The sequence below is a fragment of the Globicephala melas genome, chromosome 14 (genome assembly GCF_963455315.2).
Source record: "Globicephala melas chromosome 14, mGloMel1.2, whole genome shotgun sequence".
NCBI lineage: Eukaryota > Metazoa > Chordata > Mammalia > Artiodactyla > Delphinidae > Globicephala > Globicephala melas.
In genome coordinates this window covers 1,708,928-1,733,038 of record NC_083327.1, presented here as the reverse complement: position 1 = coordinate 1,733,038, position 24,111 = coordinate 1,708,928, and the positions used below count along the sequence as shown (strand labels likewise).

At 36.9% G+C, this 24,111-nt stretch overlaps 1 protein-coding gene and 1 pseudogene across 1 annotated transcript in view; one reads left to right on the top strand and one right to left on the bottom strand.

Annotated features, from left to right (window-relative positions):
- EYS (eyes shut homolog) overlaps positions 1 to 24,111 on the top strand; it is a 1,661,361-nt gene that overhangs the window by 879,555 nt on the left and 757,695 nt on the right. The gene's annotated exons all lie outside the window — the stretch shown is intronic.
- On the bottom strand, positions 3,073 to 5,697 carry LOC115849786 (NADH dehydrogenase [ubiquinone] 1 beta subcomplex subunit 6 pseudogene; annotated as a pseudogene).

Here is a 24,111-nt window from a genome sequence, read left to right as displayed (position 1 = left end):
GAGAACCAAATAATAAAGTGAAGGAGAAAAAATATTGATTCTCAGTATTCATTGAAAACAGTAATGCCCTTATCAAAATTTGTGAGGTAGAAGGGAATTAGACACACCAGTCTTCATAAATTGACTTAGCTTTTGCCTATGTCATTTCAAAACTAGCACTAACAAAAAGTTTGCAATTATGTTTTTCTTTTCTTTTTTATTATGTGCAATTATTAAAAATATCACATATGTATGTAACTGTTACCATTCTAGAGCAGAACAATAGCCATCTGTTCATGATTAGTTTTTGTGATATAAAGTTGCTCTTGAGAAGGACTCAGCCTTCCTTGATATATATAGTTGCAAACTATGCTGTCACCACAGAGAAATTATTTCACACCATATTATATTCACTAGTGTGCACTCTGTAGAATGGGAATTGATTATTTTAATGTAGCCATGATGACAGTCTATATTTTCTAATCTCCATTGGATACAATCAAGGTTTGTTTCCATAGCAACCACGAGTGAAAGGAAGAACTACAGTACAGGTATATCCTGCACTTCAAAGAAGATGAAATTTCAAAAATCGGGGGGGGCTAGGTGAATTCTGGGAGGAGGGGATTCTGATTCAATAGCCACCAAGAAGTGTCTATGAATCTTTGACCAAGGACTACACTTTAAATAATTTGCTACACTTTCAGGCAGACAAATCATGAAGAAGCAATAACTTCCAGGATAAAATTTGACTGTTCCAGGAAACAGTGCGTTCAAATTTCCTACAAGGCTGAAAAACGTTTTTAAATCTAAAATTTGAAGATGATAGAATAACCATGACGGTTTAAAAATAATCAGGCTAAGGTCTTGCCACTGCTTTGTAATTGTGAAACTGTAATTTTTATAATTTACAATTTCTGTAACTTAAAAAGAAAACTCATTTAAAACCAACATTCTTATTATTTTCAAGTTGCCAGAACAAAAATTTGCAGCCTCTTTCCACAGGAGGGAGTAAAGATGAGTTATGTAAGAGAGACAGAAGAAATTATATCTTATTGATCCATTCTGAGAAGGTAACAAAGACCTGCCTAGAGAATAACATAGAAAAAAGTTGTAAACTCTGGAAAAAAAGCAGGAGAACAGCAATTGCTGAATAGCAATGCTTAATCTAAAGATAATAATAAGGAAATTAACTCTTTTTCCCTGAAGACCCAGTTAAGTCCCTCTAGTATTGATGAGAAGAGAGGCTTGAAGTAGAGCCAGGGTAGCAATTGAAAATCGACACTGCATCATTGATCACCTAAGCCTGAATGTGATGTAATGTAATCCACAGAAACAAAAGCTCTTTGGGGTCCTCAATAACTTTTAACAGCATAAGAAAGTTCTGAGATCAACAGGATTGAAAGCCATTAGTCTGTGGTATTAAATCTTCTAAAAATACAGCAACAACTTGAGCCCAAGCCTACAGAAAATGAATAAAGAGAGAAGACATCATGCCAGTCACATCATTTTAGGGCTTGAATAAAAATTAGAGCTTATTTTTCTATACAGAACTAATTTAGGGATGAGGAAACTGAGACCTAAAGCATGAACAACTACCTAGAATTTTACATTGGAAAAAGCACCCATTGTTCTTGACCCTAAAGCAATGCTCTTTCAGTTATTCTACATTGCTTTATTTAAAATGTATATTTTTTATTTAGCTTTAAATCATCAATATTACATTGTTTTAATCAATATGAGTGACTAAAGGCAAGAATTTTCTTGTTTATTTTTGTAACATTTCACAGTTTTTTTCAGATATATGTTTCTTTCTTTCATTTACAAAAATATTTTAAAAAGCAAGATAGAACACATATTTTTTTGTTATACACCCAATTTCATTAAGTTGCCACTAGTTGCACCTCTGCTAACATTATAACATATGGATGGACATTCAGAATGTTAGACACTCAAACTACTAGAGTAGTAGTAAGCATAATCCAGCCAGTAGTAAGCATAATCTAACCATAACCTAATCTTCAGTAAGGATAGAAAAACACCAATCCTATTCAGGAATGGTTTCAAGTGTGAAAAAACCTTCACATTCCTTTACCACTTTATGTAAAGATGAGTCCTTTCCTTCTGGCCTCTTTATTTGTGGTAGCAGCTCTTCATTATTTTTTTAAAAAAAGCAAAACAAAACAAAGCAAGCTCATTGTTATAGAAACCTGACCCCAATAAAATTATGTAGAGAATTGACCGGTAACTTTTTTTTCTAAATTTGGAGATAAAGGAAAGAACGGGGATCCTTTCCCTCCCTGAGTTTCTATGTATTTGTTATCCTCACTTGAGTCTCCATGTTTTAGAATCATTTAGTCCAACCCTTACCCAGTTGATTTTCATCTCTAAGAAACAAGATGTTTTCAATTTGAAAAAAAAAAAAAAAAGACTATGATATAGACAGTCTCTTATTATGGTCTTCATATGGTAATCAAATTTCAGTCCCCTCTCCAACTTCACCAGAAACTTCCTTGTATGATAGACGGTCTCTTCTACTTTGTGTGTGTGTATTTATGGGATGGATAATTTGAACAATTAGATAGACAATTTTTAGAAGGTTATTTTGAAGTGTTGAAACTATTGCTTCTCACTGGTATACAATAGATCTATGAAGACTTCAGTTTCTCCTCTCATCAGTTTTTACTCAAATATTTCCCTTAAATAAGATAATTTTCTATTATGTTTCTCATTTAAAACATCTTGTATAGGAAGATTCACGTCCAAATATTTTTTGGTAAGAAGATAAGTGATCACTTTGTTTACCAGTACCAGTTTATCATTTAAAAAAGGTTTAATTTAATTGAATTTTCTGTAATACTACTTGAATTAGAAAACTTTAATAAAATTCTAAAGGTCTTTCATGTTCAAGAGAAAGAACCTAGTCTTAACAGGATTGCCTTCACAACTAATGTACTAGCTATGAATTCAGCCTTGAACTTTCTATGTGAAGTGAGGTTGGGATCACAGGAAAAGAGGAGGCACTTTTTTTTTTTTTTATCTGAGTAAACTTTATTAAAGTTACTTTTCCAAAAAATATATCAGTACGTTTGGTAATGTAGCAACAAACTTGGGCTCAAACACCTTTGAAATTTTAAAAGTAATCTTCAATGATGTTGATCAGGAAATTCTTTCCTTGGTGGGATTACTTCCCCAGTTTCCAGAATTGTATCACCTAAAAATATTCTTGGCTTTCTTTCAACGATGGCATATGGTTTTGTATTCACATGATATTTGAGATAATAATGAATAATCCAGACAGGGGCCAGTACATGAGTACAAGCAAAGATGCTGTGTCGGTACGTCTTATAGATCATGTTCTTCCAGGGGGCCCCGTCCTGCAAAAACTTATTCCAGAATTGCTTCATAGGCCACGCCCTCCGCCTGGGCAGCAGCGGTTCACCCGGTGGCTCAGCTCTTGATCCTTCAGCCGTCGCCTTTGCAGCTCTCGCAGCTGTTGCGGCCGCAGTTTCTCGTGGGACGTACACCCTGTCGCTGCTGATACCAAGGCGTGCCCCCGAGCTAGTGTCTTGTCACGCTAGCTCCCGCTCTGCAAAGCGACCTTGCAGGATGCCAGGGAGCAGCGCACCGATATAGAGGGAGTGCTTTTATCGAAGCTGAATGTAATTTCCATGTTATGTCCAGGTTTCACAGGTTTATAAAAAAGGAGATGTTTAAACACATAACAATAAAATTATATAGTAGAATCTGTGAAATAATGAACACAGTTAAGTATTATATCCCTAACTCTATTTGCAGAAATTAAATGAATATCTTCATATTCATTGTGTCCAAATATTTTTGTATCTTTAGTATGCTTATTCCAATGGAGTCAGAAAGCAAACTGGGATGAGGCAGGGGTACCACCTTGCTTCAATCTCCTTCTCCAGTTTCAGCTCATAGCCTAAGAAACTTCTTTCTTTACAAGTTGGTGGGCAGCATAAGAAATACTCTTTCCACAGCTTTCACTTCATTGTCCATACTGATGCTTTTTCCTCCATTTTGGTAGGTAAAATTGATCAGAATCTGGCATTCATTGGCATGAATTAGCTTTCATTCTGCATGGTACAGGTCAATGCTTACACACGTCATGCATGCACCCATCCGTCTTTGTTTTTTCTCTTGGACATGACAATCTTCACATACAACTGCCCTTGTGCCCCTAGTCTCCAGGCAGGAGGATTTTCTGGGCAAGTTATACTCCCAGGCAGGCTGCATGGCAGGGATGAGATGAATTTGGGGGTGAGACACTATTTTCCAGCTTTTCTACCTTCAACTTGAAGGTAAGTAGAATGCACTGAGTCTGGTTATCATGAATTAAAGATGGGAGGTCAGAGATATGGCTGTGATCTCCGATAATGTTTTCTGGCTTTGTCTGGAAACCTAGCACTGCAATAGAGCCTATACTTGGATGTCTTTTTTTCTATTGAGATTCCACTAGTGTTTAATAAAGACAGAAGGTAAGAGGAATATGTGATTGGACCCCTAATATCTAACCAATTTTAAAAATCAGTTAAAATTTAAATTACTATTAAGTGATGTAGAAGTCTAATTTGTTCAGATTAAAATGTGTCCATGGCATTTTAAACATATCATAATCAGAAGTTATTTTGGTTTTGAAAATCTGACAGCATACAGTTTTCTCTTTGCCTCGAGTAACAGGAAAATAAACAATAGAACTAATATTTCCAATTTATATCTAGTGAACATTTTGATGTATAGAATAACATTATATGTGCATTGATTCTTGGTCTATTTTGACCTTAATGGAAAGAAAATAGGAATTTCCCTTTCCAATATGTAGTTGCTATTACGGTTTCTTCAGTTAACTCATTTGTGTGTTAGAAAGCCTAATTATTGTGAGACTTGATACAAAGCAGTCAATATACCTGCTGTCCTGTGTGGTCTGAGCAGTATTAAATGGGTTTCTAGTAAATTACTGCTCATCAAACACAGACATCATTGTGGATCTGGCATTTCAGAGCTTCCATATTGCCAATCTGGAAAAACAACACTAAATTCTTCATATAAGAGTTAAATAATGAACAGACAAGAGGAAGGCAAATATGATTTTAAAAACCATAAACTCAATCTTTCCAGTTCAAATCAATTGTGAGGTGTCATCATGTGTGTTTAGGGCTGTATTGCTAAATCACGTGGCTTTAGGAAGCTAATGTTTGATCCTGTTACTTTAAATATATACAAGATCCTGTCACCAAAACCATATCTTCCCTGTTAGATTTCAGCCTCATAAATACTTTGGGAATGAGGAGAAATAATTTTTAAAAAGTGGCAAATCTCCACTTAGGTTGTCCTAAATGAGACCAATTCAGTAATGAAATAAAATTATTAAAGTAATCAGGACATTGCCCACTTTATTTTAAAACATCTTAAAAACAGAGGTTAGCTTCACAGTGACAGAAGACACTCCCCTCGTCTCTCCTTTTCCATCTACAACCAGTAGAATGGAAATAACTCTGCCCAACATACCATGATGCTGAGGAGGCCACACATCTGTGCATCTGAAGGTGAGTGGACTGGAACGTAGAAGAGGTGGTGCCCGCTGGGCCTCAATCCTGGCCTTCTGGCCACAGCACCGGATTCCCAAACCCCAAAGACTTGCTATCAGAAGGGAAGAGGCACACGTGACTCTGGCCTCTGGGTCCCAGCACCCATGGCCATGGGGACCTGGACAGCAGCAGCAGGACCACGACACTGGTCCCTTTCGCCGGGATGGTGCCTATGACTTTGAACCCCCATTGCAGTGGTGGTGCTGGAGAAGGAGACCCTGAACACAGTGGAGGCCCGTGCTATTCCAGTGCACCCAGGGGTGATGCTGGAGACAGCAGTGTCACCAGGAGAAGCAAGACACCAGGAACCCTGGAGGCACAAGTACTGATGATGAGGGCACCAGAGACACCTCAGGCAGAGGTGAACGAGGGTGGACTGTGCTGCTTCTCAAATAAACCAGAGGAAGCGCAGGGAAGAGAAACTGAAAAAGTGTGCTACAGGGCCACCTACTGATACACTAAAGAAAGGCCTCTCATTACCAACATGCTGAACTGCTTAAATCAAAGTTTAAAAAGCATTACCTAAAAGATAGGTGTTCACTACTTCAGATGTACAAGAAGAGGAGCAGCTAAATAAGCATCACACAAAAAGCATGATAACATGATAACACAAGAAGAAAATGACAATTCTGCCAGAAGCCAAAATTAAAGTCACAGAAGATTGTGATCTGATAGAGAATTCAAAATGGCTGTCATGAAGAAACTCAGTGAGTTACAAGAACGCTCAGAAAGACAGTTTAATGAGCTCAGGGATAAAACTAATGAGCAGAAGGAATACTCTACCAAAGAGAGTGAAACTCTAAAAAAGAACTAAACAGAAATTCTGAAGCTGAAGAATTCAAAAAATAAGACAAAGAATGCATTAGAAAACATTGGCAATAGAGCAGACCATATGGAAGAGAGAATTAATGAGTTTAAAGATAGAAATCTAGAAATGATACAGGGAGAAGAGGAAAGAGAACCAAGGTTCTTTGTTAAAATGAAAAAAAATTATTTGAGAACCACCCAACTCTATTAGGAAAGGCAACCTTAGGGTAATGGGTATCCCAGAAGAAAAAAGAGAGAGAGAAGGAAGCAAAGATTTATTTAAAGAAATAATAGCTGAGAACTTCCCAAACCTAGGAAGGAGCTAGATATACAAGCTAGCTACATGAAGCTAAGAGAACTCTTAATTACCTCAACACAAAAAGATCTTTTTCAAGACACACTGTATTAAAGCTGTCATAAGTCTATGATAAAGAATTTTAAAAGCAGCCAGGAAAAAAAGGACAGTAACCTACAAAGGACCCCCATATCAGACAATCGGCAGACTTCTCAGCAGAAACCCTACAGGCCAGGAGAGAATGGAATGACCTTCTCAAAATATTGAAAGACAAAAATTATCATCCAAGAATACTCTCCAGCAAAGTTACCCTTCAGATATGAAGGGAAAATAAAGACCTTCTAGGACAAACAAAAGCTGAAAGAGCGCATTACCACTAGACCTGCTTTACAGGAAATGTTGAAAGGAGCTCTTCAACCTGAAATGAAAGGCAAAAATGCACAAAACTTTGAGTAAGCTGATAAATAGACATTCAGAATGAGAAAACTGCAACTCTAATCAGGATAGATTGTTAAACATTTAATTACAGGATAAAAATTGAAGAGGAGAAAAGCAGTAAGATTAATTATAGTACTTCAATTTGATAATGAACTTACAACATTAAAAAAAGGTAATTTGAGACAAAAAAAACATAAAAAAGGGAAGAGGAAAAGTAGGGAGCCCATACAGGCAAATGAAGATAAGATGCTATCAGCAGAAAATGGATCATTTTATCTATGTGATTTTTTTATACAAACCTCATGGTAACCACAAAACATGAATCTAGAGTAGAGATGCAAAACATAAAAAAGCAACTGAGAAAACATCATAATAAACACCAACCCACATGGTAGACAGAAACACAAGGAATAAGAAACAATGGAGATATAGAGCAACAAGAAAACAGAAGATTGAATGCCAGTACTAAGTTCTCATCTATCAGTAATCATCCTAAATATAAATGGAGTGAATTCACCAATCAAAAGATACAGAGTGTCTGGATGGATTAAAAACACAAGACTGACTGTATGCTGCCTTCAGGAGACTCACCTCAGCTCTAAAGACAAACATAGACTCCAGGTGAAAGGATGGAAAATGATACTCCAAGCAAATGGCAGCCGCACAAAAACACATGGAACCATACTCATGCCAGACAAAACAGACTTCAAGTCAAAAGAGGCAACAAGAGAAAGATGGACATTATATGATAAAAGGGACAATCTATCAAGAAAACAACATTTATTAATAAATATGCACCTAACATAGGAGCACCAAAATATCTAAAACAATTATTAACAGACCTAAAGGAAGAAAATGACAACACAATAATAGTAGGAGATTCATCTCTCCACTTACATCTGTGGGTAGAACATCCAGAAAGCAAACAAGGCAACAATGGCCTTAAATGAAACATTAGACTGGATGGATTTGATAGATCAGTACAGAACGTTCCATCCAAATGCAACAGAATACACATTCTCCTCAAATGCCCATGGAATATTCTCAAGGATAGACCATATGTTGGGATACAAAACAAGTCTCAAGAAATTTACAAAGTTTGAAATTATAATATCTTTTAAAATCACAGTGGTATAGAAGTAGAAGTCAACTGCAAGGAGAAACCTGGAAAAATCACAAATATGTGGGGACTAAACCACATGCTACTGAACAACTATGGGGTCAACAAAGAAATCAAAGGAGAAATCAAAAATACCTAAATACATATGAAAATTAAAATAAAACATATCAAAATCTATGGGTTGCGGCGAAGCAAGTACTGAGTGTCCTTTGCCTGCTTTAAAAACACTGTGAAGTCTTCTTGGTCCAAGAGTGAAAGTGATATTCTTTAGCTCAGTATCTCAAGTCTCTTATGACCTACACAGTGAGAGCTGTCCATTCTCAACTCCCAAATTTCTCTTTCTTACCCTCACATGCCTTTTCTGCTTACCTTTCACTCCTGCACTTTTGCAAAACTTATCTCTGCCCCTAAGACTTTTTCCTGTTCTTCTGCCTACAAATGTTTATTCATGATTGAGCACCATGTCAAATGTCACCTCTTCCTATGGAGACCTCTTCCCAAGTCTCCCAAAGAGTAGACCTCAGTGCTCTCACAGCCCTTCATAGCCTTGGTCTGTCTTGCTGGCTAACAGTGAGCTTTCTGGAGCACTACTGAGTACCTAGCATCCAGCACAGTGTCTGGCCCCCATAGTAATCAGCCAATATTTCTTTGATAAATAAATGAACAAAAAGTGTACTGCAATTTTTGAAGAAATATATTGTTTCTTCATGCTAAATTCTAGCAAAACATTGCCATTTGGTTCCCTACACCGGGGCCATTCAGCATTATAATTGTCATTGATGAAACTTCCTAAAATGTAAGAGTAATTTTCAAATATCTTAATTTTATAAAAGTCCTCTAAAACTTGAGAAAATAACTATAAAATCAAGAATGATAATAAGGCTGAAGACTGAGATAATTAATTTCAAGAATGTGGCTTTTCAGAGACCTAGCTGGATATAAAGACACAACTTGGCATATGTGAGGAGGGGATAGATACTAAGGACCATGACTGGGGTTATGATGATTCAGAGCCAAGGTAATTCTCTAGCTTTAGGGGCGATATGTCCTCAGTACCCCATGTTTCTGTTTCAGGACAAGTGTTTGGTGACCAAACAAACAGTTGGACATGCATTACAAGAGTTGGAAAGCCGAATTGGTGGCCTTGACCCCAAATACCTGGCTGGGGGAGTTACCTGTAAGCCCAGTGAACTCTTTCTGAGAAACTCTTATTAACATTCATTGGAACACTTAGATTCCATAGAAACAGTTTTATAAAAGCTTAAAAACAAGATTTTTCTCAAGAAGCATCATCAGGTTCACACAAGAATGAGTAATCCTTGATTCAGACCCCCTAGAGTTTTATAACATAAAACTTTGAAAGGATGATTTGACCTGGAATTTTTTTTTTTCTTCAAATCAAGCCAGTTTCCTCAGCCTTAGAAAACACATCCCAACGACTATCTGTCTTTGAAGTGCTTAGTGTTCCTGCCAGGAGAATTTAACTGCAAAATGTTTTTACAGGTACCTGAAGAAATTGGCTCACTTTGTAAAATTATTTCACATTGGCTATTGAATTAAGTAAAATACCTAACAAAGGAAAAATAACAGTTTTGACAGAACATATATGTTTTATTTTGACAGAATGAAATATCTTAAATGAATTTTTAAGTTTTTGATAATAAAATCTCAGCAATCCAAAGGACATATTTATGTTCTGACCCTATTGTAGCAAGAGGAAGGATGTGAAGTGCATCTAAAAGCAGAAAACAGACCATTGAGAACTTACATTGCAGCTCAGATTTATGTCATGAGAAATCAGGCTTTGGTCTACTCTAAGAATAGTCCTGCCTACCTTTGTTCTTGCAATAATTTAAAATTCCTGTGCTGCAGAAATATCACAGATCTACTTTAAGCTTATTTAGTTTTAACCAAATTGGATTTCTTTCATCGTTTCAAAGACCTTTAATGGATCAATTAATGTTACAATTTTCCTGCTGGAACTCTGCACAGGTTGAAATAAAGCCGTCAATAGCAGCGACCATTTTACCTGAAGTTGACTTACTCCTAATGTAAGACTTAAACATGCACTGTCTTTAAAAAAAAGAGATACATAAATAAAAGATGGGTATTTTGAAAATTAGTGAATTGTTAATATGGATACTGTTTGGTATTGTTTAGAAGCAAACAAACAAACAAACATGCCACTGTGCTACTCATTATTTTCTTGGAAAACAATGCACTCAATCATAAGATATCAGTGTCTGGGTTTTTCTAAATTTCCAAGCAATGAATGAATAAATAAAAAGTTAAAATATAGAATTTAATCTAGAATTTAAGATGGGGAAAAATTAGCTTTTGTTTTTGACATTGTCCTAAAATAATGAGAAATAAGGTCTACTTAAGCAAGCCACATAAAAAGAAATTCTGCCAATGTCAGTCTGTTGTTTTAGCAACCTTAGTGAGCAAACTGAAGCTCTGCACAGTTAATGTAATCATTGTTATGCAATCAATAATGAAAATAGCCAAAACACTGACTAAACCTTGCCATGGCCAATTTAGTCCATCATCTTGACACAATCACATTGGTTTTCCAAAACAGTTTTCTTTCGGATGCATGCTCTGAGAATGTAAAATAATTTAAGGCTCTTGCAGTAACAATCGAACTCACTCTGCCTTTGACTTAAAAATATTTATGTATCTTCCACTAACTCACTCCTAGGAGAAACTCACTTCTGTAAACAACAATCTGGGCTAATCAATATAATAAACTTAACATCACAGTCCACTTGTGATATACATGATGAAGATATTTTAACAACCATTGGTACTTAGTTGACACAGTTCAACTTTGCCATGTCTAGGCAATTCCTTTTCTGAGAAATACACATTGTTTGAATGTGTGATTAAACCTTTTAAAATCAGGGCATTTGATTAGCAAGGAAAAATAAAATCATTCCAATACAAATTCTAAGCCTACTTTTAAAGCTGCAAAACTTAACCAAGGCATGGATGCTAGCTTAAATGCAGCTTCATATTTATAACTTGGATATTTTGTTGTACCTGTAGCATATGTAAATTTGTTGTTGCTGGGAATTTATCAAAGAGTAAATAGATAAGTGCTATGATGGAGGAAAATTGTGGTACCTCAAAATTAATAATATTTTGCAAGTGTCCTATTAAACAAAAGAGACCTAGAGCATTTATTTTAATGAATTTATGTAATATAAACCATTTGGGATATAAATTCAAAATTATTGAACTACTAGATTTATATAACACGGGTAACAAGTATATCACTGACAATTACAAATAAGGTGAAACTTAAAATATGTTTATAATTTTGGGATTGATTTTTATTACTTGAGACCTTAGCAGTTGCCATTAATAATTTTGGAGGAATTAGTATGGTGGTCATTGTATGCTTCCCAGATCCCCCTTCAGGAATAAAAATCAGACTTCTACAGCTGCTGCAAGTGCTGCTACAAAAAGGCCTCAGCTCTCAGCTTCCCACAAGTATGGCAGAGCTGCGTCAGCCAAGGTCAGGTCTCAGCCCCAGGTCAACACTCATTCACTGAAGTCTTTATTTGTCAACACCCCTTCCTTTCTAATGTTTGTACAAAGTCATCATAGTTAGATTGACCCAGTCCTCTAGCCCAAGTGGGTATGATTTTGAAGTGTTATTCCAGCTTCAGAATTTCCCATATTTTTGGCAGGGGCTTCCAGTGAGACCACATAATGGCTCAACTTTTTTCTCTTTGTTTAGTCCTACTTGCCTTTGGAAGGTGTTGATCCTACTATCAGCCCCTAATAAATCTCCTGAACAACCATCTCCTATAGAGTCTACTTCCCAGGCAACCCAAGTTGCGAGACATAGATATTAAGGCTGTAAAACATCATAAAACCCTTTCCCAATTCTGTAGCTACCTAATGTATTTTTGTACAGAAGAGTTGGGCTTAAAATATTAATATTATTGGTTATAAGAATGTGTAAAATAACGTAAGAATAGTTCAAATAATAAGATTAACATGTTCAGAATACTAATTTCATAAAAGCACTAGATAATATTTCTTTTATTCCACATCCTTATCTCAACCCTTCTTCCAAGGTCAAGCTGTGCCTCTGTGATACATGACCAATTTATAATCTACAACGCTAACCAGGTGTCAGTTTACTTTTCACCTGTTGGTTGCAATCAATAGAATTCTGATACTCATAAATGGAAAGGCAATCTACCATCTTCTATTGACTGCTCATTGTCTTTAAGGGAAATGGATAGATTTTGGTGTACGTATGAGTAGTGTATGTGTTCTATATCTTATTTATAACATTTATTGACAGACGTTAAAAATAAAACTTGAGAACTTCTGCTGCCAGTGTCCTTGTCCTCAGAGTGAGCCACAGCCACACCCCGCCTCTGCAGGAGATCCTCCAACACTAGCAGGGAGAGAGACCTTCAAGATGGCAGAGGAGTAAGACGTGGAGATCAACTTCCTCCCCACAAATACATCAGAAATACATCTAGATGTGGAACAATTCCTACAGAACACCTACTGAATGCTGGCAGAAGACCTTAGACTTCCCAAAAGTTTTTCTTTCTTCCTTTTTTTCTCCCTATTCTTCTGAGCTGTGTGGCTGACAGGGTCTTTTGTTCTGGCTGGGTGTCAGGCCTGTGCCTCTGAGGTGGGAGAGCCAAGTTCAGGACACTGGTCCACCAGAGACCTCCCGCCTCCACATAATATCAAATGGTGAAAGCTCTCACAGAGATCTCCATCTCAATGCTAAGACCCAGCTCCAGTCAATGACCAGCAAGTTACAGTGCTAGACACCCTATACCAAACAACTAGCAAGACAGGAACACAACCTCACCCATTAGCTGACAGGCTGCCTAAAATCATAATAAGGTCACAGACACCCTAAAACACACCACCGGATGTGGTCTTGCCCACCAGAAGGACAAGATCCAGCCTCATCCACCAGAACACAGGCACCAGTCCCCTCCACTAGGAAACCTACACAACCCACTGAACCAAACTTAGCCACTGGGGACAGACACCAAAAACAACAGGAATTATGAACCTGCAGCCTGCAAAAAAGAGACTCCAAACACAGTAAGTTAAGCAAAATGGGAAGACACAGAAATGCAAAGCAGATGAAAAAGCAAAGTAAAAACACACCAGACCAAACAAATGAAGAAGAAATAGGCAGTCTACCTGAAAAAGAATTCAAAGAAATGATGGTAAGGATGATCCAAAATCTTGGAAATAGAATGGAAAAATACAAGAAACATTTAATAAGGACCCAGAAGAACTAAGGAGCAAACAAACCGTGGTGAACAACCAATAAATGAAATTAAAAATTCTCTAGAAGGAATCAATAGCAGAATAACTGAGGCAGAAGAATGGATAATTGACCTGGAAGATAAAAGAGTGGAAATAACTACTGCAGAGCAGAATAAATAAAAAAGAATGAAAAGAATTGAGGACAATCTCAGAGACCTCTGGGACAACATTAAATGCAACAACATTCAAATTATAGGGGTACCAGAAGAAGAAGAGCAAAAGAAAGGGACTGAGAAAACATTTGAAGAGATTATAGATGAAAACTTCCCTAATATGGGAAAGGAAATAGTCAATCAAGTGTGGGAAGCACAGAGAGTCCCATACAGGATAAATGCAAGGAGAAACACACCAAGACACATATTAATCAAACTATCAAAATTTAAATACAAAGAAAAAAATATTAAAAGCAACAAGGGAAAACAAAAAATAACATACAAGGGAATCCCCATAAGGTTAACAGCTGATCTTTCAGCAGAAACTCTTCAAGCTAGGAGGGAGTGGCAGGACATATTTAAAGTGATGAAAGGGAAAAACCTACAACAAAAATTACTCTACCCAGCAAGGATCTCATTCAGATTCGACAGAGAAATTAAAACCTTTACAGACAAGTAAAAGCTAAGAGAATTCAGCACCAACAAACCAGCTTTACAACAAGTGCTAAAGGAACTTCTCTAGGCAGGAAACACAAGAGAAGAAAAAGAGCTACAATTACAAACCCGAAACAATTAAGAAAATAGTAATAGGAACATACATATCAATAACAACCTTAAATGTAAATGGATTAAATGCTCCAACCAAAAGACATAGACTGGCTGAATGGATACAAAAACAAGACCCATATATATGCTGTCTACAAGGACCCACTTCAGACCTAGGGACACATACAGACTGAAAGTAAGGGGATGGAAAAAGATATTCCATGCAAATGGAAACCAAAAGAAAGCTGGAGTAGCAATTCTCATATCAGACAAAATAGACTTTAAAATAAAGACTATTAGAAGAGACAAAGAAGGACACTATATAATAATCAATGGATCAATCCAAGAAGAAGATATAACAATTGTAAATATTTATGCACCCAACATAGGAGAACCTCAATACATAACGCAAATGCTAACAGCCATAAAAGCGGAAATCGACAGTAACACAATCAAAGTAGGGGACTTTAACACCCCACTTTCACTAATAGACAGATCATCTAAACTGAAAATAAATAAGGAAACACAAGCTTTAAATGATACATTAAACAACATGGACTTAATTGATATTTATAGGACCTTCCATCCAAAAACAACAGAATACACTTTCTTCTCAAGTGCTCATGAAACATTGTCCAGGACAGATCATATCTTTGGTCACAAATCAAGCCTTGATAAATTTAAGAAAATTCAAATCGTATCAAGTTTCTTTTCTGACCACATTGCTATGAGACTAAATATCAATTACAGGAAAAAATCCATAAAAAATATAAGCACACGGAGGTTAAACAATACAGTACTTAATAACGAAGGGATCACTGAAGAAATCAAAGAGGGAGTGGCATGGACATATATACACCACCAAATGTAAAATAGCTAGCTAGTGGGAAGCAGCCACATAGCACGGGGAGATCAGCTTGGTGCTTTGTGGCCACCTAGAGAAGTGGGATAGGGAGGGTAGAAGAGAGGCTCAAGAGGGAGGATCTATGGGGATATATGTATATGTATAGCTGATTCACTTTGTTGTAAATCAAAAACTTACACACCATTGTAAAGCAATTATACTACGATAAAGATGTTTAAATAAATAAAACTCTCCTTACGGGCCCATAACCTTACAAATCAATTTCTAAAGTACATGTAGATAGCATATATCCATTAATTGCAATAGACAAAATTACAACATAACTTATATAATTAATTTTTATAAAAAGGTTATTTAATAACAATAGCTATGTGGCTTATATATAGGTTAATATACTTTAGTGTCAACCCTCTTCTTAAGAAAACTCCTCTGACTCAGGGTCACTGCACTAACCGATTGCACCCTGAATTCTAAGCCAGCAAGGCCATTATCTTTTTCTTGGCCCTCCAGAATTAAGAAAGGTAGAGTCTATTTAGTCAGATGCTGGTAGATACTTGAGCTAAATGCATGCTGGGTTGAAACTAGTGTTGACCAGCATCTTGGTAGAGCAGGCTGAGGAAACCCTGCAGCAGCACTGGCAGGCGGAGATTCTGAGTGAGTAGGTGAGCTCTGGGGTGGCGGTCCTCTTCAGCGGATACGGAGGTCCCTGGTCCATCTTTCCTTCCTCTGACCTTATGCCTGACTGCTCCTCTTTTCCAGGTGTCGGTCTATCTTTACTAAACTCTTTTACTGCAATTAATTGGAGTAGGTTTCTCTTTTTGGTGACCAACCATGGGCTGAAAAATGTAAATTACAAAATGAAGTTGACTGATAATGACCTTAGGCCAAATATGTATGATAATTTGTATTATTATGCCATAATACTTATTATCTTAAGGTGATATAGAATTTAATTCCCTGCTGTTCCAAACTGTGTAAATTATGTAGTTTCAAAGAATTTGATAACTTTTAACACTCCATCCTCAGCTGTGTCCTCCAGAGATTCAGTTTTGAATGCAGTTTGAATGCAGTTTTATTTTCTGGCTCTTGTATCTTCTCACACCACATGTCAAAGGAAACGATCGGATGTGGCTATTTCACATTTATCTTCATCTCTTGTAAACATTAAAAAAAAATAAAAGTAGTAATCTTTGTCAATTTGTTCTAATTTATAATTAGACAAAAATTAAAACTCATACGGGATGTTCTGGGGCAAAAAAAGAGAAAAAATGATGTTTAATTTGGCTAACAAATTTGATTTATTTATGTTCATCATTTTATTCAATTTATTCTTATCATAAATTATTTCATTCAATGTGAACTTTCTCTATCACTAATTCTATTTCTTTTTAAATAAATCTTTCACTGATTCTTGAGCGTGCTTTATCTAAAACCTGTTGATTTTCTGTCATCAACAAAATTTCAAAAGTTACCCTGCACAACATCTCTGCTGCAACAGAGCAAAATGACGGAAAGCATCCTACCTCCTCAGAGGCCTTTGCAAAGAGCTCTGCATTTTAGATGAATTAAGCAGATATTCAAACTGGAGGAAACAGCATATTTCTAATACACACAGTAGCTGTGATTTGTTCATCTTTTTAGCAAAATACTACTTATTGTTACATAGCAAACAAAAAGCTCTGAAAATTGAAGCCTTGGACATTTTGATTTGGGAGGAGAGACCAGAGGATTATAAATCTCTCTGGGGTCAGGGGGATTTTCAAGAGTTTATGCAAGGGTCATACATTTACGTACAAAGAGAGAAACCTCAAAGATGACAAAGAGCTGAGGGATGTGAGAAGATTATTCTGGCTTGACTCAAAAACATGAAGCCAGGACACTAAGGTTGTATAAACCTCTCACTCCTGAATTGGGGAAGTACGTTCAATTGTACAGGCATGGCATGGCAACCAAGAATCCAAGTGCATGTTAAAAACAAAAATGAAATCAGACTCAGACAGTTGTTGGCCAAAACACAGCATGATCTACAAGTGTGAAAGCTGATCAGGGGTTTTCTGGTTAGTCATGGAAATTTCCTGTTCAGTTGAAATAGTGTATGCAAAAGCCAAGAGACATGAAACATAAGGCAGAGCTCAGGGAGTCAGTGAGACTCTGTTTGGAGAGCAGATTTGTTGAGTGGAGTTTGGAGAAATGAAGTCAGATATAAATTCACTCATCAGATTGTAAATGGCCTTACCTTCTATGCTTATTTTGACTTCATATCAAATGTTATTAGATATGATTGAAAGTTTTGTTTTAATTAAAATAAAGTTGATGTACAATATTATGTTAGCGTCAGGTGTACTACATACTGAATTAACATTTGCATACATTATGAAACGATCGTCATGATAAGTCTAGTAACCGTCTGTTCCCATACAAACTCATTACGACATTATTGACCACATTCATTATGCTGTATATTGCATCCCCACAGCTAGGGTTTTGTACCTCAATCCCCTTCACCTATCTCACCTTCACCCCAACCCACCACTGAAAGTTTTTCAGTGTGATAGTGGAGCATGATTAGTTTTCCCAAATAGAAGATTCATTAAACTAGGAAGGGTGTAGATAATAAGAGGTCAGTTGTAAGGCTGCTGCTGTAACAGGATGAGTAGAAAATGAAGAGGATCTGAATTTTAAGAAAAAAGGAGGATGTAAGAGTTTAAAAAGGTAGAGCAAATGCAACCTGATTATCCTAAACTGGCTATTTGGGAGGAAGGAAGCCATAGATACCAGAACATAAGAGCAGAAGCCACTTGGGTTCAAAAACTGTCCTCAGAACTTATAAGCTTTGTGACCTTGTTTTTTCTCTGTACTTCAGCTTCCTAATCTGTAAAATTTTGTAATAATAATTTCAGAACTATCTTATAGAGTATTGTAAGGACAAATCAAATCAAAATTTGTAAATCACTTAGAATACTTCCTACATTAATACATGTTAGCATAGCTGTTTTTATGAAAGATAATAAATGCTGTCCTACGTGGAAGATAGAGAGGAATGAAAACTGCCACAAATGAAAATGGAGAATGCAAGTATCTTTTTAAAAAGTGTGTATTTGATGCACCTCCATTTATACCCAGTGCCTTTGTCTGTATGTATGTCGTTACCACTCTCGTTTAAGTAGGCTGGAAAACTTACAGTTGATTTGATTTATCTCTCTTCTTCTACCTTTGCTAAAATAGTTACCAAGATTTCTTATTTCTGAAAACAGACAAATCACCCTCATCAGTCACTGTTTTACGTGGCACTTCCATAGTTCAGTCCAAGTTGTCCTCGGGATGTGCCCAGGTTAATGGCGAAGCTCTGAGCTGCTTTGCTTACCTATCACATCTGAGCGTTATGAGACTTAATGTACAGGTCCTTTCACTATGTCACCCCTCTGCCTAAACTGTTCAGTGTAATCTATTCCTTCTGTAATGCCTTCATCCCTCTATTTCTCCTTCCCCCGTCTTTTTGCTCATCCCATTCCTGCCTGTGGGTTCTTTGTTGCCTTGTAATCACACTGTGCCATCCTGCTTCTGAGCCCATGTTTTTTCTGCTTGCCTGGAATGCTTTTTGTAACTCCGTATCCATGTAAAATATCCACATTCTATTTCATGTTGCTATATTTTCAAGACAGTATTTGAAGGAAAAATAAAAATCTGATATCATCTATGACTCAGAAAATATATTATTAAATCTTCCAGCAGAAATTTAATTAAGTTTACTGAAATGGCAGACATATTTAGAAATGTTTACTCATTAAAACTAGGGAATCATTAATGATACATGTGTACAAAAGAAAAAGAAAAATATAAGAAACAACAGGGCTTCCCTGATGGTGCAGTGGTTGAGAGTTACCCTGCCGAGGCAGGGGACACGGGTTAGTGCCCTGGTCCGGGAAGATCCCACGTGCCACGGAGTGGCTGGGCCCATGAGCCATGGTCGCTGAGCCTGCGCGTCCAGAGCCTGTGCTCCATAATGGGAGAGGCCACAACAGTGAGAGGCCCATTTACCGCAAAAAAAAAAAAAAAAAAGAAACAACAGATAGGTATTCAAGGAAAGAAAAGGTTTAATGCATGATTATATTTGTCTTGTTTACATTGCTCATTTCAATTCATGCAACTTGACCCATTCTACTGTTTCTCTCCCCTACAATAAGTCATCCTACAGTTCTACAAAGTAAAGAAGGAAATGCCACAGACAAATGCCACAGAACAAAGCATTGCCTTATTTTATTTTTGGCTGCATTACATCTTCGTTGCTGTCCTTTCTCTAGGAAATCATTCATATTGTAGGTTGGAAAACAGGCCCTGAGAAGACAAAATATAATATTCATGAGAAATAGAATGGAACTAGCGTTTGTGGCCACATACTCCAACTCTTTCCAATCCAGTTATACTAGGAGGAACCAGGGATTGGAAGGAACTAAAGGCTGTAGGCAGAGCCAAGCTACAGTCAGGGACAGGTTTTTCCCTTTACTCACTGACTCGTTCACTCCTTCCACTAATAACAACTAATAACTTAGCACTTGGTTTCCATTAAGTGCTGAGTATGAGAGAAAAAAAGTGAATAAAAGGAACTCAGAGTAGAATGGCAGAAATAGAGCAGATAGGGAAGCAGGACATTATACAACTACATGGTATATAGTATAGGAAAGAAGACAACGATCCTGGAAGCAGTACATTTTTCCTGGGAAATCAGGAAAGATCTCTCAAAGAGACCAGGTGGTGAAAGCCTGGACTATATAGTATAGAAAATAATGAACTAACTCAAGAAGGTTTTAATCAAGTGAGTGCCACAAGCAGATTTCATGAAAAAAAAGAAAAAATAAGAATAAAAAAAGGGAAAAAATGATAACTTTGGCTGCTCTGTGGACAGTGAGTTGAGGAAAGACAGGCAAGTGATTTGGTCCCAAGAGACCAGTGACAGGCAATTTCCTTCCTTTGTGACTAGCAGGACTACCAGGATAGGATGCACGGAAATATATTCTATTCAGAAATTAAGTTTTGTACATTGAATGCAGGAAATCATCTTTGTTACATGTGAGTCTTTCCAGCACTATGTGAACAGGAAAAAGATTCAACACCACTGAATTCTGGTGAAGATTCTCTCAGCCATGTGTCTCACAAATAAGCTGAAATAGTACTATTTCAGCTGACCCCTCTGACAACTGTGGGCTTCCCAGTATCCTGACCCTGATCACAGATCCCTTGTGCTGTGGAGAAGAAGGCTCTGGAAAGAAGGAAAAAAACTCTTCTTCTTTAGCCTCCTGGGGAGAGAGATGAATGTTAAGTGTAGGGACAAGAGAAGTTCTTCCAGTCATCTCTGATGGCACATTGACTCTGGTTGGATTGACGAGATCCACTTTGGTAAAGACAGAAGGTGATGGGATGAAAGACCTGGCCTCATAAACAACATGGGGTCACTTCAGGGGTCTGGTGGCCTTGGAAAGATAGCAAGAGGATGGAGAGAGATTCTCAAAGATGCTGATGTATGTACACCATACCTAATACAATTTTCTTTCAATGGAATAGTATTCTTTTAGCCAAATGTCCTGTATTTCTATCATAAAGTGTCCTCTTCTTTTTAAATTTGGGTTTTTAGTCAATAGTTTGGCTTTTGCCTGTTCTTATTTATAACCCTTCCTCCGTTTTCTAGTTGTGAGCAGATTTCCCCTTTTTATGGGCTTCTGGAAATTCCCTCTGGATGACTTCTTACATTTAATTATTTTGATTTGCAGCTCTGCTGTTTAGTTTTTATATTCCTTCTTGTTTAGAGTCATACCTGCTGCAGTTTGGTACTTTATTAGCTGTTTATTTTTAAGTGATAAAGTGTCTGAATTAGAAATAAAAATTTAAAACAAAAAGAAAGAAATACCTCTCTTCTTTTTTGTCTTTCAGTACTCCTAGTAGTCCTCTCAGCACAGATGAATTAGCGTGGCAAAATATTTTCTTTACAGGAATTACAACTTCGGAATGCTCTAGGTGCTCTATCCTAGTCTACTAATATTTTCCAAGTCTCTTTCCAATGACTCTTTAATTTGCTTGCACTTTGACATTACCAGACAGGAGAGACAGTTGTCTCCATTTTATTTAGAAAGAGATTAGACAATGTGCAACATAAGCAAATATGTTCACAGTTTTCTTCAGAAATTTATAGTATATTATTGTAAATGGACCATGGAAATATAAAATCTGAATTTAAAATACTTTTTGCTAAATGGATGTCAACTCTGGTTAAGGGTTTTTAAATTCAAATTTATGAAACCCTGGTATCTGGTGGTCAGAAAATTGAGCTTTTCTGTATATGCATATGTGTGTGCATGTATGCATGTGTTTGAGTGTGTGTGTTGACTGTACCCAAAAATGTGCATAATATTTCCAAAATGTAAATAAATCCATTTATAATTTATCCAAAATAGAAAAATGTTTGCCAACATATTAGAAGTATAAAAATCTACTGTACAAATTCTAATATAAAATCTACTAACTTCTTTTTTTTTAATTTTAGTTGTTTGTTAATGCAATATATCTTCTATCACCTTAGATTAATAGACTATCACTTAATTAATATTCCAGTGATACTTCTAAAAATTTACTAAGTAAAAGAGCAAATACGAACCATTTATTTCCTTACTAGAATTTTCAGGCTTTAGCTTCTAATGTTTATATTTCTATGTACCACTAGTTGCATATTGTGTTATCTCCTTAGAAAGGTTGTTTCCTTTCTGGATTCATGATTAATATTTGGAGTACACATGCATCACAAAGGAGGCTGACTAATGAATGGCATAATGACAGTGGCACTAGCACATTTTGGCAAGTCAGGTAAGGCAGTCTTCCAGCAAAGCTATTAATGTCAGAACTAGTATTGTTCTAAGAGAATTTTGTTAATTATTAGAATGTTTATCCATATAAAATATTTCTGTCTCTCTCTAGCATCCTTTCCACAAAGTGGGAATCTGGGGTCCTGGATAAATTGAAATTTAGGGAGCCTTGCCAAGATAAGTGGGCTGGAGTAGCCAGTGCTTCAGAAACCAAGGGAGCAAAAAAAAAAAAAAAAACAAAAAAAAAAAGGAAAAAAAAAAAGAACAGAATAATGCCATTTGCAGCAAAATGGATGGACCTAGAGATTGGCATATTGAGTGAAATAACTCAGACACAGAAAGACAAATATCATGTGATGTCACTTATATGTGGAATCTAAAGAAAGAAAGGTACAAATGAACTTATTTACAAAACAGAAGTAGAGTCACGGATGTAGAACACAAACTTATGGTTACCAGGGGATAAGGAGGGGAGGGATAAATTGGGAGATTGACATATACACACACTATACACTATACATACATATACTCACTATATGTAAAATAGGTAACTAATAAGAACCTGCACAGGGAACCCTACTCAATACTCTGTAATGGCCTACATGGGAAAAAAAATCAAAAAAAAAAAAAAAAAAAAAAAGACTTGGGGTGACTCACAAACTGGAGAACACTTATACCACAGAAGTCCACTCACTGGAGTGAAGGTTCTGAGCCCCATTTCAGACTTCTGAACCTGGGGGTTCCGGCAACAGGAGGAGGAATTCCTAGAGACTCAGACTTTGAAGTCTAGTGGGATTTGATTGCAGGACTTTGACAGGACTGGAGAAAACAGAGACTCCACTCTTGGAGGGCACACACAAAGTAGTGTGTGCATCGGGACACAGGGTAAGGAGCAGTGACCCCAGGGGAGACTGAACCAGACCTACTTGCTAGTTTTGGAGGGTCTCCTGCAGAGGTGGGGCGTAGCTGTGTTTCACCATGGAGACAAGGACACTGGCAGCAGAAGTTCTGGGAAGTACTCCTTGGTGTGAGCCCTCCCAGAGTCCGTCATTAGCCCCACCAAAGAGCCTGGGTAGGTTCCAGTGTTGGGTCGCCTCAGGCCAACCAACCACCAGGGAGGGAACCCAGCCCCACCCATCAGCAGACAAGCAGATTAAAGTTTTACTGAGCTCTGCCCACCAGTCCCTCCCATCAGGAAGCTTGCACAAGCCTCTTAGATATCCTCATACACCAGAGGGCAGACAGCAGAAGCAAGAAGAGCTACAATCCTGCAGCCTGTGGAACAAAAACTACATTCACAGAAAGATAGACAAAATGAAAAGGCAGAGGACTATTTACCAGAAGAAGGAACAAGATAAAACCCCAGAAAAACAATTAAATGAAGTGGAGACAGGCAACCTTCCAGAAAAAGAATTCAGAATAATGATAGTGAAGATGAACAAAAAATTTTACAACTCGTTTGGAAACACAAAAGACCCCAAATATCCAAAGCTTGAGAAAAAAAATGGAGCTGGAGGAATCAGGCTCCCTGACTTCAAACTATAGTACAAAGCTACAGTAATCAAGATAATATGGTACTGGCACAAAAACAGAAATATAGATCAATGGAACAGGATAGAAAGCCCAGAGATAAAACCACGCACCTATGGTCAGCTAATCTATGACAAAGGAGGCAAGAATATACAATGGAGAAAAGAGAGTCTCTCCAATAAGTGCTGCTGGGAAAACTGGACAGCTGTATGTAAAAGAATGAAATTAGAACACTCCCTAACACCATACACAAAAATAAACTCAAAATGGATTAGAGACCTAAATGCAAGACCAGACACTGTAAAATTCTTAGAGGAAAACATAGGAAGAACACTCTTTGACATAAATCACAGCAAGATCTTTTTTGACCCACCTCCTAGAGTAATGGAAATAAAAACAAATTAAACAAATGGGCCCTAATGAAACTTAGAAGCTTTTGTACAGCAAAGGAAACTATAAACAAGATGAAAAGACAACCCTCAGAATGAAAGAAAGTATTTGCAAATGAAGTAACTGACACAGGATTAACATCCAAAATATACAAGCAGCTCAAGCAGCTCAATATCAAAAAACAAACAGCCCAATCAGGAAATGAGAAGA